Here is a 14,605-nt window from a genome sequence, read left to right as displayed (position 1 = left end):
GTAGCTATGAACTCTCACTGTTCATAACTACCTAACTATGAACAATGAGTGTTCATAGTCCATATTGAACGTATATGAACAATCAATGTTCATAGTCATGAACTATGGCCATACGAGGCAATAATTCATAAAATATCAATATCGGTTTGCTAAAAACCCGGCTTATGTCGTCATATTTCAAGGCAAAGCAAGGGACTATAACATAATATATATATTATAATGAAAAGTTATGGCACTCCCCGTGACATAATACATTGACTTTTCATATTCGAACTATATCGCATGCGAATACACATTGGTACGTGTATGGCACCAACAGTGTCATACCCCAAACTCCAATCTCACATTTGGCTCTGTTCGACTCTTTAGTGCCGAACAGAAGAATTTCAACATATGTGATATACACTGGCAACAGTTTGTACGTACAGTAGTTAAATGGAAGAGCTGAGTAACATGCCTGATGTGTCTGATCAAAACGGTGAGTGGTTCAAACAATTATGCCTAGGCTATATGATCCCTGACAATTAATCTGTAACCAAATTTGTTTATCCTCTTTTCTTTGTATTTCAAACTTTTTAATCTTCATTTATTGGGCTAAGATCAAGTGCAAACTTTTGGTCAGTTCGAATGAAATATATATCAGCAGAACACAACAATTTTGTTCTCCGTTCGGCTCCATAGTACATAACAGTACGTATAATTTCCACATATGTCAGAAGCAGTGTCATACTCCACTGACATATCTCCACCCAACAACTATTACAAGCAAAATTAGTTGCATCCGCTATATAACTTCCTCTAATAACTTACGCAGTTTAACAACATTAATTAAGGATCTTGAATGAACAGAAAGAGCAGAAATCCCAAAAAAGAAAAGAGGCAAAACAGCAACATTCACAACCGTTCCTGCAGTGGTGTGCTCCTTTAGTAAATATTTTACATGGGTTCATGCAGCTACCCAAAATTTAAATTTAAGCAGGTAATTGTTGGATGTGATCACCTACCAGCTTGCATATATGTGCTGATCAAGTAACATATTCATGCATTGACGCCAAAATATTTATCCACATTGCACGAACACACAGTACATAACACGGCACAATGAAATTTGAATGGTACATATCCCAACTTCAATCCTGCCACATAGTCTTCCAAATATATTACATGGAGTACAGTGCGGCAAAATACGACAAAACATACATCCCTAGTTTCCAAAATCATTGCATCCACATGTTGAAGTTAATATATAAGAGTTTTCAAAAGCGCATGATGAGGGTCCCCAAACATTCAAAACCTCCCAAAGTTACATATTGTCCAGTTGTGGTAGTGATTTGTTCAACTCGGACATCACCATCTCGACGGCAATTTTATGCCGGATATGTGCCATGTCCGCCTGCAAGTTGGCATATACTGATCATGCATAGTCAAAATGGATGTGTTAATAAAGAAAAACATGGTGCTTTCGAACAATTAAATTAAGTAACTACCGTGAAAAACTCTTCCGAGAGCTTGTGACCATCCCAAAGCTGCATATACTTCATCATGAAGACTCCACAATCGAATCCACATAGAGACAGATAGTTTAGTAACTCTACAAGCCAAGGTTGTTGTTGCAAATTTACACTTGAAAATTGAGATTACCCATTCAAATTGTTGTGGAACATTGTCGATCAACTGCTCAATCTTCCAGTCTTTAACCAGATGGCTCCCCAAATAACTAATCTCCAAGTAGAGACAGGATGCGATGCATGTAGGTGACCTAATAAAGCAAACACAAAAGTAAGTCACGGCATTGGCAAAACTCAGAACATGTTGTAAAAATTTAACCAGATATAACCCAACCAGATATAACCCATAACCAGATATAACCCAACAAATTTAATGGGTACCATTACGACAATGTAGTTAGCAAGAACGACAACCAAAATGTAAAGTTCTTCGTAATAACGTGCATATTATCGCCATTCTAAAACTTTCATTCAAACTTCCAGTTACTAAGAATGGGAATCACTTGCCGTCTCTTCATAGTGTCTCCAATCTTGCTTCTGTGGGTTTTCATTTCGTTTTTTTTACTGTGGCGTCTCTTATTTTTAATGGGTAATTTCCTTACAACATCTTATGGAAGTAGTCAGACATTCTAAAGTGTCACTAGATTGCAATGAATGTTGTGGAGTGGTGAGATTCCCTGTTTCACTACATTGTACTACAATAGTACCATATTCAACGCCTAGTGCTTGTCGACGAATGAAATGAACTCCTACATAGAAATTAAAGATTATTCCACTGCATTCAGCCCTAAACACATGCATAAATTCTGAAGCACTCATTTACATTATGGAAAGGGAAAAACATTAGGGATTTACATTATGGACCCAAAACATTAACACTTGCATAAACTAGTAAGATGATAACGACAGTAACCTTCACATCTACAAATATCCCAACATTAAACAAACAAGCAACAGAACCCCACAACTAAATTGAATTCTTTTCTTCCCAATGGCACCGAAGAGGCTGCCATGTTACACATTTTCAAGATTCACTATCTGCTGAAGTGTCGTCTGATGAATCTAGTATAACATCTTTTATCTGTGCCCTTTTAATTTGCGCTCCGCTTTACTACTGATTCCCAGCGTGGCGTGTAATAATATGGGCGGTCGGGAGATATGAAATGATGGCTGCAAGGTGGCCTGCCGTTTGGCGTCTCGATGCATTATGACTTGCCTTGGAAAGGTACGTTACTTGGGCATAAATAGAAGAGAGAGAATTTAATTCATTATTTTAATGCAATACACCAACCAGAATTGACTTCGGAGGTTTTTTTTGTGCTGGTCATGTGGGTTACTTCTATCCTAAATAGAACTATTAGGGGAAGTTCAAAGGTATTTGCGCTGCTTCCTCTCCAAGTTGTTCTGCTCCAAACTTCTCGCTCTCTCACCTTTACTGATCTGTTAAGGTACGTGCTCTTCTTGACTTATCTTGTTGTTGGGGACGAATGCTTTGTACTTCCAATGGTTCACTGATCTTCTAGCTTTGTTTGTAGATTCGAGTATGGCTAGGCGACGTGGAGACACTGCTGGTGGTGGTGAGGGGACGAGGGAAGCTTCTCCCCTAGTGATGGAGGAGATGGAATTTAGACCCCATTCTCTTGGGAACCATGGTAAGCGTAAAGCTGATGAGTCTGATTCTAGGAAGTGTAAGCGTGCGAAGATGGAGGGACATGGGCGACCTGGAGGTGTCGTGTTCAGGTCTCCGAGTGGTGGAGGGGGCGACGACCTGGGGAAAAATCACCATGCTGCGGCTGGCAGCTCGTCCACGCGTCCTGGTGATGTGGGGCGCGACTTCTTCTACATTGGGAAAACAGGGAAGAAGCGCATGGTGAAGCATTTTGATTGCAGTTTTCATTCAGCCTCTATAGCGAGCTGCCTTTTGGAGGGAATAGTGCTAGATGGTGATAAAGATGAGCTGGAGAGTGAAAGTTTGGAAACGACTCTGAAGACCTCAGACGCGGCTTGTTGTTTGGTGAGTTTTCTAGTTTTATTGCGACATGAATGAGGACTATTAACAGTACTGTTCTCCGTGCAGTTTTTAGCGGGGTACGATAGGTTGAAGCGAACTGTGCAGCGTCTTGGTAGCGGCGATGGTGGCATGGCTAAGCTAGCTAGGATGCGTGCTGCCTGGGAAGCCGATAAGAAGAAGCTGACGTCCCTGAGGAACAAACATCGACATGCTTTGGAGAAGGTATGCATCGGGCTAAGGCAATGATGGACCTGCAGAAACAGGTGGCGTCGGTGACTGAGTACGCCAAGCAGTGTCAAGTGGTGGCTCGCAAAGCGCAAAAGGAGTATAATCGAACATGTGAAGATCATGCTGTGCTGGCGGAGTTGTACGTTGAGCTACTGGAGAAGCAGGATCGGGAAGCTGAAGAAACTGCTGCACTTGTCGTAGCTCGTGATGCGAGTCATCTCCCTTCTACTAGCGCCACTCCTACTGATAAGCATGTGGTTGGTGATGATTGATTTGTCTACTTCTAAGTGAAGATTTTTTTTTGAAAATTCAACTAGTTGCTCTCTCTGTGAGAGAGTTTAAACAATAGAACTGGTTTCTCAAGCTTGCCTGAGCAGTTCGCCGTTTGATATAGATACTTCAACGAGCTGGTTCCCACGAAAGTGGCAGTTCGATAATTTGCACAACTTGTAAGAAACACCGATCTGGAAAGATATCAACTAGCACAATCTTGGAACTCAATCAATGCCATAATCAAGGAAACATTAACTTTGTAACAGCACATTAATGACGAATCATGAAGATAGCACACAAGGGGGATCTGCAATCCATAACGGTTCAAGCACGCATCTATAATAGAGAGAGATGAACTACGTAAGGTAAGGCTTGATTCAAGTTTACCCCGAGAAACTTGATAATGAGGCAACTCTTATCCCAAGAAGAGTGCAGCCACTTCCTATATCTAACAAATCATCGTGTCAGAGTCCCAAAATAACCAACATCCACACTTACGCTCTAGTAGATGATTATCCGGATCTAGATTGTAGGTATGAGCTCCCCGAAGATGTCGGTTGAAAGTGGGGCTGCAAATGTTAATTGATTGCGATAATGGTGTAGATCATCTGTAATCAAGTTAGATCGTGCACCCGTTAGCATTGCATCGAAGATCAACACAAACACTTCCCATCAACAATGTTCTTCTTGCACCTAGCATTAAAGGCCACATCCATTCACAAACTTCTCACAACCGAGGGTCCTTCTTGCTGAAAATCTGATGCCCTCGCGACCGTCGTTGCACCCGCTTGTGTTTCCTTGACAATTATGGAATTAGGCAATGGAGTGGATGCCTCGTAACATCGATATATATATGTGAAAAACAATAAAATACAATTAAAAACACTATATTGTCTTTAGCTATATTGTCAAATATATCGATGTCCTCTAATATACCGAAATAACAAATTGAACTATTTAAGTAAAGAACAAATTCACCGGGCCAACCGACTCTCAAACGATCAAGAAATATAGATATAGGGAAGGGATTGGTTTACTCACTTTCGTACTCTAAATAGCGTGTCGATCAATTAATCTAATGGCCAATTTTTGCTTTTATTAGGTGGACACCATGTACTTTGTTTCGAAGGAATATGGCTTTGAGCTTGAGTCGAGAACTTAAGAGCGAAACTAGTAATGAGTTAAGGACAATCATGGGTCCCATTTCTTCTCTCTCCTTCCTTTCCTTTGTTGTTCATACTTTCGGTGTTCATAGTCCACTAGGAGTTTGAACACTGAATGTTCATACTATTGTTGGACTATGAACATTCAGTGTTCATACTCTTAGTGGACTATGAACATTGAATGTTCATACTCTTTCTTGAACTATGAACAATCGTGTTCATACTCCTAGTGGACTATGAACATAGAATGTTCATACTCTTGTTGGACTATTAACAATCAGTGTTCGTACACTTCGAACACTGAATGTTCATACTCTTAGTCTTTCAGTCCTTCTAAGTTTCACCCACTGAACTTAGGAAAATCATGTGACAATGACAAGTTAAGATGGAAAAGGAATACTCACCATCTTGGCTGGTTGGTTGAATTCTTGGCAGGACCGTCTCTGTCAGATCTTGCACAAAGTCCACATAAATATGAATGAGCCCATCTTCGTGATGAGCCGAATTGGCAAAGAACTCTATCACCGCGTCGTTAGTTTCTAGTGTAATTTTCATCCCCCTAACTAGCCAACAAACAGTAACATTTTCATAAGAGGGACATTCAATAACTTCTCGTATCCAATTAAACAACTTCGCTCTTGTCATTTCATTAAGCTGCATCTCTGGATAATCAACAACTTGACCACCATTGTACACCCACACTTTCATCCCTCTCATTTTTTTACCAACCCAAATCCCTCCATAATGGGCCCTAATGGATTTGCTATCAAGATGAGTGGCTAAAGTGCCACCGGTTGAGCATCATCATCATCGTCATCTTCAAATTCTCCCGTCCGTGTCCGCCACTATCGAGCATGTATAAGTTGATACCAATCCAGATCAGTTGCGGTCGTCACATTGCTCGCTACTCGTGACGTGGGTTTTGCTATATTGAGGAATCTTTTAATATCTCCGCAAGCATCGAACGAACCGTGGAGGAGGGATTTCTTGATCACGCAGTATTTAGCAAGATTGGTTCAACCAACTTTTTCTAAGTCCAAATCCCAATCGGTATGGCCACACCGCTTTGACTTGGACTTGATGAAGTCCAAACGGTGTGGCCATGTCGCTTTTGGGATTTGTACTTTGAAAAATATAAAGTTCTCGTTTTTTGCTCTTGACCGGTGTGGTCACACCGCTTTGGACAAGCACCGAATATCGGGGGGAGCAATCAATGAAGAGAGTGGTACGATATATGCTAATGACCAATTATGTGATCATAATTTTACAACATGTTCGAGTTTTGCCAATGCCGTGACTTACTTTTGTGTTTTGCTTTATTAGGTCACCTACATGCATCGCGATCCCCGCCTCTACTTGGAGATGAGTTCATTTGAAGTCGCATGCTTAAAGACCGGAAGATTGAACAGTTGATCGACAATGTTCCACAACAGCTGAATGGGTAATCTCAATTTTCAAGTGTAAATTTGCAACAACAACCTTGGCTTGTAGAGTTACTAAACTATCCGGCTCTCTCTATGTAGATTCTATTGTGGAGCCTTCATGATGAAGTATATGCAGCTTTGGGATGGTCACAAGCTCTCGTAAGAGTTTTTCACAGTGTAGTTACTTAATTTAATTGTTCGAAAAGCACCATGGTTTTCTTTATTCACACATCCATTTTGACTATGCATGACTGTATATGCCAACTTGCAGGCGGACATGGCACATATCCGACATAAAATTGCCGTCGAGATGGTGATGTCCGAGTTGAACAAATCACTACCACAGCTGGACAATATGTAACTTTGGGAGGTTTTGAATGTTTGGGGACCCTCATCATGCACTTTTGAAAACTCTTATATATTAACTTCAACACGTGGATGCAATGATTTTGGAAACTAGGGATGTATGTTTTGTCGTATTTTGCCGCACTGTACTCCATGTAATATATTTCAAAGACTATGTGGCAGGATTGAAGTTGGGATATGTACCATTCCAATTTCAATGTGCCGTGTTATGTACTGCGTGTTTGTGCAATGTGGATAAATATTTTGGCGTCAATGCATGAATATGTTACTTGATCAGCACATATATGCAAGCTGGTAGGTGATCACATCCAACAATTACCTGCTTAAATTTAAATTTTGTGTAGCTGCATGAACCCATGTAAAATATTTACTAAAGGAGCACACCACTGCAGAACGGTTGTGAATGTTGCTGTTTTGCCTCTTTTTCTTTTTGGGATTTCTGCTCTTTTGTTCATTCAAGATCCTTAATTAATGTTGTTAAACCTGCGTAAGTTATTAGAGGAAGTTATATAGCGGATGCAACTAATTTTGCTTGTAATAGTTGTTGGGTGGAGATATGTCGATGGAGTATGACACCGCTTCCGACATATGTGGAAATTATAATCATCGTTACAGTACTATGGAGCGAACGGAGAACAAAATTGTCGTGTTCTGGCGATATATATTTCATTCGAATCGACAAAAGTTTGCACTTGATCTTAGCCCAAGAAATGAAGATTAAAAAGTTTGAAATACAAAGAAAAGAGGATAAACAAATTTGGTTCTGATTAATTGTCGGGATCATATAGCCTAGGCATAATTGTTTGAACCACTCACCGCTTTGATCGCATTACATCGGGCATGTTACTCAGCTCTTCCATTTAACTATCAGACGCGTACAAACTATTGCCGCCAGGATCACATATGTTGAAATTCTTCCGTTCGGGCGCTAAAGAGTCGAATGTGAGCCAAATGTGAGATTGAGTTTGGGGTATGACACTATTGGTGCCATACACGCACCAAATGTGTCCGCTCGCATGCGATAGTTCGAATATGAAAAGTCAATGTATTATGTCACGGGAGTGACATAACTTTGACGATGACATAAATTATGTCATAGTCCTCGCCTGACGCCGCCAAAATATGACGATATATGCGGTTTTAGCAAACCGATATCGATATTTTACTTAATTATTGCCTCAGATGGCCATAGTTCATGACTATGAACATTGATTGTTCATAGTACGTGACAAGATGGACTATGAACACTTTCGTTGTTCATAGCTCATAGCTATGAACAATGAGTGTTCATAGCTTACCGAACTAAGAACAATCACTGTTCATAGTCCAATTGTGGTATGAACAAAGAATATTCCATGGCTGGTCATCAAGCTACCCGACACCCGAGTCGAGTTTTGCTATACTGAAGCTCGACTCACACATGCAGAAGCTTGACTCGAATTAAACTTCGAGCTTAACATTGAACCTGAAGCACGACTCGTCCAGTGCTACTAATAGCTCGACTCGTTTTGCACTTGGAGCTCGATGACATACTTCTCCAATTCCATCTTTTCCTTCTTAGATTGCCTCGTTCATAGTCTACTTGATAGAGGGTATGTAATTGAAGAGGCCAAAATAATTGCCGAGATATCACCATATCATATATCTATATATATCTATATATATATCTATATATATATATATATATATATATATTTTATATATTGTTTTTTTACACCGAGATGGAAATACCCAATATATCTCAACCGAATATTGAATCTATTTTTTTCCGATATATTTTGCAATTTCAGATATAACGATATATATCGACCGATATATACTGATATAATTTTTTGGCTTTGATGATATTGTTGGCTTTGACCGAATATTGTTGACTTTGACTGATATATTGATCAGTATTTCGATATAATAGACAATATATCCGATACATCGACATACAAAACAAAATTTTGACTGGTATGATGTGTCTGATCAAAACGGTGAGTTGTTCAAACAATTATACCTAGGCTATATGATCCCGACAATTTATCTGTAACCAAATTTGTTTATCCTCTTCTTGTCAGCCTCCCATGCGGTAGAGTTCGAATATGAAAAGTCAATGTATTATGTCACAGGGAGTGCCATAACTTTTACGTATAATATATATATTATGTTATAGTCCTGCACTGCCGCGAAATATGACAACATAAGCCGGTTTTTTAGCAAACCGATATCGATATTTTATGAATTATTGCCTCGTATGGCCATAGTTCATGACTATGAACATTGATTGTTCATATATCGCTTCAAGATATGGACTATGAACACTCATTGTTCATAGTTAGGTAGCTATGAACAGTGAGAGTTCATAGCTACCTAACTATGAACAATCACTGTTCATAGTTCAATTGCGATATGAACGACCCGGCTAGATCGTTTGGACTAAGTCCCAAACGACTTGGCCACACCGTCCCAAACGACTTGGATTAAGTCCCAAACGATTCGCATATTCTCTCTCCAAATGTCCAAAAGGATTTGCAATAGGTCATATCCTGCAAGAGTGACAAAAACAAATAAAAATATATAACCTGAGTTACATTGACACGGACACACACATGCATGCAACACACCTCATCTATTATTGGACATCCCTCGTCTTTGACCTTCTTCAATATCGATTCCAGAGCAACTTTAGCAGCATTCTGTTCTGCCTCTTTCTTGTGTAGAAATGTCTCAACCGACATAAAATTTACCCCATCAACCGAAACAAAAGATCTAAATTGTGGCACAGTTCCCAAGCTTTTAGTAGTATAGGTCGGAAGTGGCAGTTTGTATTTCTGAGCATACTCTTGCAATCGGTTCTTATGCATGCATTCATCTGGAATACCTACACACATAGTACAAAATATCAGGAGGATATGGGTGTTTATCTATCCTCAATTTCTTGATATGTATCGTGGATGTCCAAATTGAGCCAAGTATTTGAACAATGTAAAAGTTGAGAATGTACCACTTGTGCTCATCTTGACTTCAATTAGTCCACGGGGTGTTCCGAATCAGACAAAAAAAAATCCATGTCAACAACTTTTTTGCACTGAGTTAAAAAGTAGGATCTAGACAAACAAATCAGAAGGGAAAAAGCAAAAAACCATCTCACACGGCATCTGACATCAAAACTTTGTGCGTGTGGTAGGTACAATAAAGTAATAAACACAGGATTCATCCTGCCACCCCTTATTAAGGGGCGCGGTATTGGCACCCTGATAAATGAGACTAGCACCCCTTTGACAAAAAGTAAAATAATAAGAGCAGCCAAATAATAATGGTTATTTCTTATATGTCCTTTTACACCCCCACATGCCCATAGTTCTACAGTAGGCAGTTGCTGCGAGATCTCATATCCTACGGCAGGCAACTGCCACGAGATCGCACAATCCACGACATCGAGTTGCCGCGAGATCGCATATCCCACGGCAAAGCAGTTGCATGCGCATATATTTTTTGTGTTTTTTGTTTTTTTTTCACTTCAAATTTTGCGTATTGAACACACACGACATATGGATACCTCATTTTCTTCTTCTTTAAAGTATCTTTATACACTCCAAGAACAACACCAAAACCATGACAAAAATACACATGCAACCCCTGTGGATGAGTGGTCCACATTAAATACGTCCTGCACACCATAGATTTAGCCAAAAAATATACAATCGAGCCATAATTTTGCTATCTCGCGGCAAATATTTTCATGTATTATAAGAAAATTTTGTGATCAAATTAATGAAGAAGAGTTTTGATAATTAACGCACGCAAATACTCCATTTTAGTAAACAAAATCATCTCACGGCAACTAACTGTTTTTTATGGTGGCTATTAAAATAAAAAAAAAAGACCCACGGCAACCACCTTCCGTGGGATATGGAATCTCGCGGCAACCCGATGCCGTGGATTGTGCGATCCCGTGGCAGGTGCTTGCCGTTAGTGTTTTTTGTGTATTTAATAGAGGGGATCTAGTATCGTTGAATTGGTCAAAGGGGTGTTAGTCCCATTTATGGGGGTGTCAATACCGCGACCCCTTATTAATCATCATAAACCCCCTTTGAAGAAGGAGTGGTTGAAGAAAAAGTTAACTGAGTTTTGTGGGACTAAAATTTATGTAGTGCGCGAGATGTATCGTGCGCAGGATGTGAGGGCCTTTGGATCAGTACTTCATGATGCAATACACACGCACCCCCTGTGAAGAGTGGTCGAGATGTGAGGGTGTACCATACATCTCTCCAAATGTCAAAAAGGACCTTTTCTCTCTCCAACCCGAAAACCCTTATTTGAGGCTTTCTCTCTTCAATTTTCCAGAACCCTAAATTGAAATCCCCTAATGAAACACCAGACTCAAACCCTAAATTGAAAACGAAATTGTATACCCGATTTGCATCTGCAGTGGAAGGTACACTTCAAGTTTTTATTTTAATTTGACGTGATTGTATTCAGTATTTGTGCAATTATATTTTGAAACCCTTATATTTTCACCATTTTTCCCATATTTTTTTTTTTGAACAAATGTGTAGTGTTATTTCCTTTACGTTTTAGGTTAAGTTTGGGTAAAAGGTTTAGCATCGTGACAAATATAATAAGGAAAAAATATTTGAAAGGAAGGTTATGATAGAGTTGGCTATCCCGGTGGGTGTTCGGTTATAATGATCTGTCTTGTCAATTTGAAAAAAATTTCAATTTGAGAGGATAGATCATTATAATTGTACATCCACCGGAGGTAGGTAACTCTTTCATGTCCAAGTTTTCAATTATTTCTTTACGTTTTAGGTTAAGTTTTGGTACAAGGTTGTTCCATAGATATAGATAAATATCTGCCACACAGTGATACATCACATAAGACAGTGCTGCTTTAGTTATTTTCATTGTCGAATTTGGTAATTACATTTGATCATGAGATATCTTATTGTAGTTATTGGTAGAGGTGGAGAAGGTATTTTGATTGGGGAAACAATGTTTACTATTTCAGATTGGTGAAACCGCTGGCTAATTAGGAAGAAAAATGTTATTATGTTTTATGTTATTTTTCTAGGATGAAGAAAGATATGTATAAATATAAGCCTAAAAAGTTGAAGACGGTCGACCTCGAGGTGGTATCAAGGTTACCACTCGATGCTGTCCGAAAATGCTCGAGGATAAGTTGTTTTCGACATTTGATATAGATGAAAGGGTTGATTTCGTGAAATCACCTTTTGGTTTTCTTCTAGATATTAATACAGAGATCCGGATCCGACAAAAAAGGTATACTATGCTTGCCCACCGCAATCTGATTGTGGAAGTGTTGCAAAAGAGGATTTTACCAATCGACTTACAAATTAAAAAGAGGTATACTTAACTTTCAAGGAGTCGACGCGGGCCCTTCTTAATCGGATCGTCCACGATCGACCTCGACCGGTATTTCCGGATGGATTCAACGTGCCCTCTACGCCTTCCGGTTAAGGTATTTCAGGACAACCAAACTTCGGCGCAGTTACTGTGACGATGTTTTGCTAACGGAGATTTTGACGGCACGGATGTTAGCTAAGACAAAGTCAGTACGGAGGAATAAGACGACTAGGAATGACATATACCGCCTGAACAGATTGTTTGTGGTCGGGGCTTTTTTTATTCCAAAGTCTACGAACGGAGTTAGTGTACTTCATGTCGACATTGCACAAGTTTTGGAACAGTTTGATGCATTTCCATGGGGCTATCTTACTTTCGAAGGCATTAAAGCTGGTGTGGAGCATCTAAACACTGAAATGGAGAAGCAGTTTAAAAGTTTTCAGGAGAAGCCATTTACACACACCCTAGACGGGTGTGCACTTGCTTTCACCTTGTGGATATTCCTTCACGTTCCCTCTTTGGATGCATACCGATTGGATAGGAACGTTTTCCCCTGGTGGACCTGTTGTGGTAGTTGAGGGAACTGAAGGGCAAACTGTGGTACCGGAGGATCGTTTGGTGATGATACGTTTGCATTTTTTTCATCAATCAAATGAATCGGTCGAAAAGAGGTTGCCAAGAGGGAGAAGTCTCACCAAGTAGAAAAGAAAAAATCGGACACCAAGCAAGTTTCGTTTTCGCATAAAGACTGAACCGGCCGAGGAAGAGGCAACCATCAACTAAACATGTAGTCACAAGACCCAAGTCCAGTTTGAAGATTCTACGCTTTACTAGGAAGCCCAGGACCCAAAAGACAACTTTCTAATGATAATGATTTATCTCAGCAAATTGCAGAGAAGAATGTTGTTGAAATTGAAAAAGAACGTGAAGGGGAGAAGACCTGCCCATTGAAGTCTTAAGCATAAGTTCATTGGAAAATGAGTCCGTTTGGGGTTCTCAACTGCAAAATGGTCGGAACACCAGTGGTGGAGTTGTTGAGAATAATGGCGGTGAAGTGGTGGTTGATAACAGTGGTCGCGGAGTACAAACATCAACTGCTGCAAAATTGGTATTTCCATGCATTGGTTGGTAGATTGCAATACTAGATGCATCTTTCTACCCTTGTTTTTTTGGCAGTCTGAAGGGGGAATCTCAATTGATCTGAACAAGTCAATTTATGATGAAGGGGTGGGTGGTTTATTCTGTTCGAATGATTCTATCTACTTTTGTCTTAAATATTTACAAGTTATGCGAACTGTAAATTCAATTGTTTTGACCTTAACTGTTGTAAGCTCAAATGTTGATTTTGCAGAATGCAGACATGGATACTGCTAATGATTCGCCTGGACAGTCAGAGTGCGCATTAAAAAATTGGCTTAAGCTGAGTGTGGGTAGAGATAGTATGTCTTGTTACATTAATTTTGATGCTGCAATAAACAGTGTAAGAGTATGCAGGTGAACTTTTAAACATGTGAGGAATGAATCCATAACTAAAAGTGGGCTTTACATGGCTTTGCACAGTGCACAGGGTAAGAGTATAAAGGGCTCTCATAACCTGATCTTCCCTGTGAAAAAAGAAAGGATTATGTATGCGGCAATGATTGGCTAAAGAAAGTGAGTACGAAGCATTGGCTAACGAAAGTTCTAGATTGACATAAGGTTACTTGTTTGAAACTTTCCACTATTTAGAGTGTGTAGTGTTGACTCACGCACTTATTTGTACTAATTTTATCCATATTTTCTTCATCTATTAATAGGACGGAGAAACTGAAAAGGTTGATGATGGTGACAACTGTGATGATGCTGACAACGAAAATATTTGTTTAAAAGTGGAGCACTTTAAAGTATGCGTATAATGTACTTCCCAAATGCAACTAGTATACCGCTTGGGGGGGAGAGAGAGAGAGTTGGGGAGTAAGATGGGTGAAGGAGAAAGAGAAAAAATGAGAGAGAGAGAGAGTTGGGTGATGCAACCAAATTGGTTTTTATCCGCGAGGGAGAGAATGGGTGAAGGAGAAAGAGAAAAATGAGAGAGAAGTTGAGGACAATGTAGTGTAAGCTTTTTTGAAGCTATTTTATCGCAGCTACCGCTTTCAGCCGGTTGACTCAGTTGGGGAAACCAACCAAATATAAGGTCTATTCTATGTGCAACTAACTCACATTTATCTTATATTTATTTTTTTTCGTTGTAATTTTTTATCCTTATATTTAAGAATTCTATCTTGTTTTTTATCCTTATAT

The 14,605-nt window shown here is 39.5% G+C and overlaps 1 long non-coding RNA gene across 3 annotated transcripts; it reads left to right on the top strand.

Moving 5' to 3' along the window:
• Positions 1–13,094: 13,094 nt before the first annotated feature.
• LOC147473350 (uncharacterized) lies at positions 13,095–14,254 on the top strand. 3 transcript variants are annotated; one of them, XR_015210480.1, is made up of 4 exons: positions 13,095–13,552; positions 13,677–13,805; positions 13,886–14,023; positions 14,122–14,254. It is a non-coding gene; the product is annotated as an uncharacterized LOC147473350 (long non-coding RNA). The 3 variants fall into 3 exon arrangements; XR_015210479.1 differs by having other exon boundaries at positions 13,677–14,023; XR_015210478.1 differs by having other exon boundaries at positions 13,096–13,805.
• The last annotated feature ends 351 nt before the right edge of the window (positions 14,255–14,605 follow it).

The sequence above is a fragment of the Coptis chinensis genome, unplaced genomic scaffold (genome assembly GCF_015680905.1).
Source record: "Coptis chinensis isolate HL-2020 unplaced genomic scaffold, ASM1568090v1 utg2721_pilon_pilon, whole genome shotgun sequence".
Lineage (NCBI taxonomy): Eukaryota > Viridiplantae > Streptophyta > Magnoliopsida > Ranunculales > Ranunculaceae > Coptis > Coptis chinensis.
This window is presented reverse-complemented; position numbering and strand designations above follow the sequence as displayed.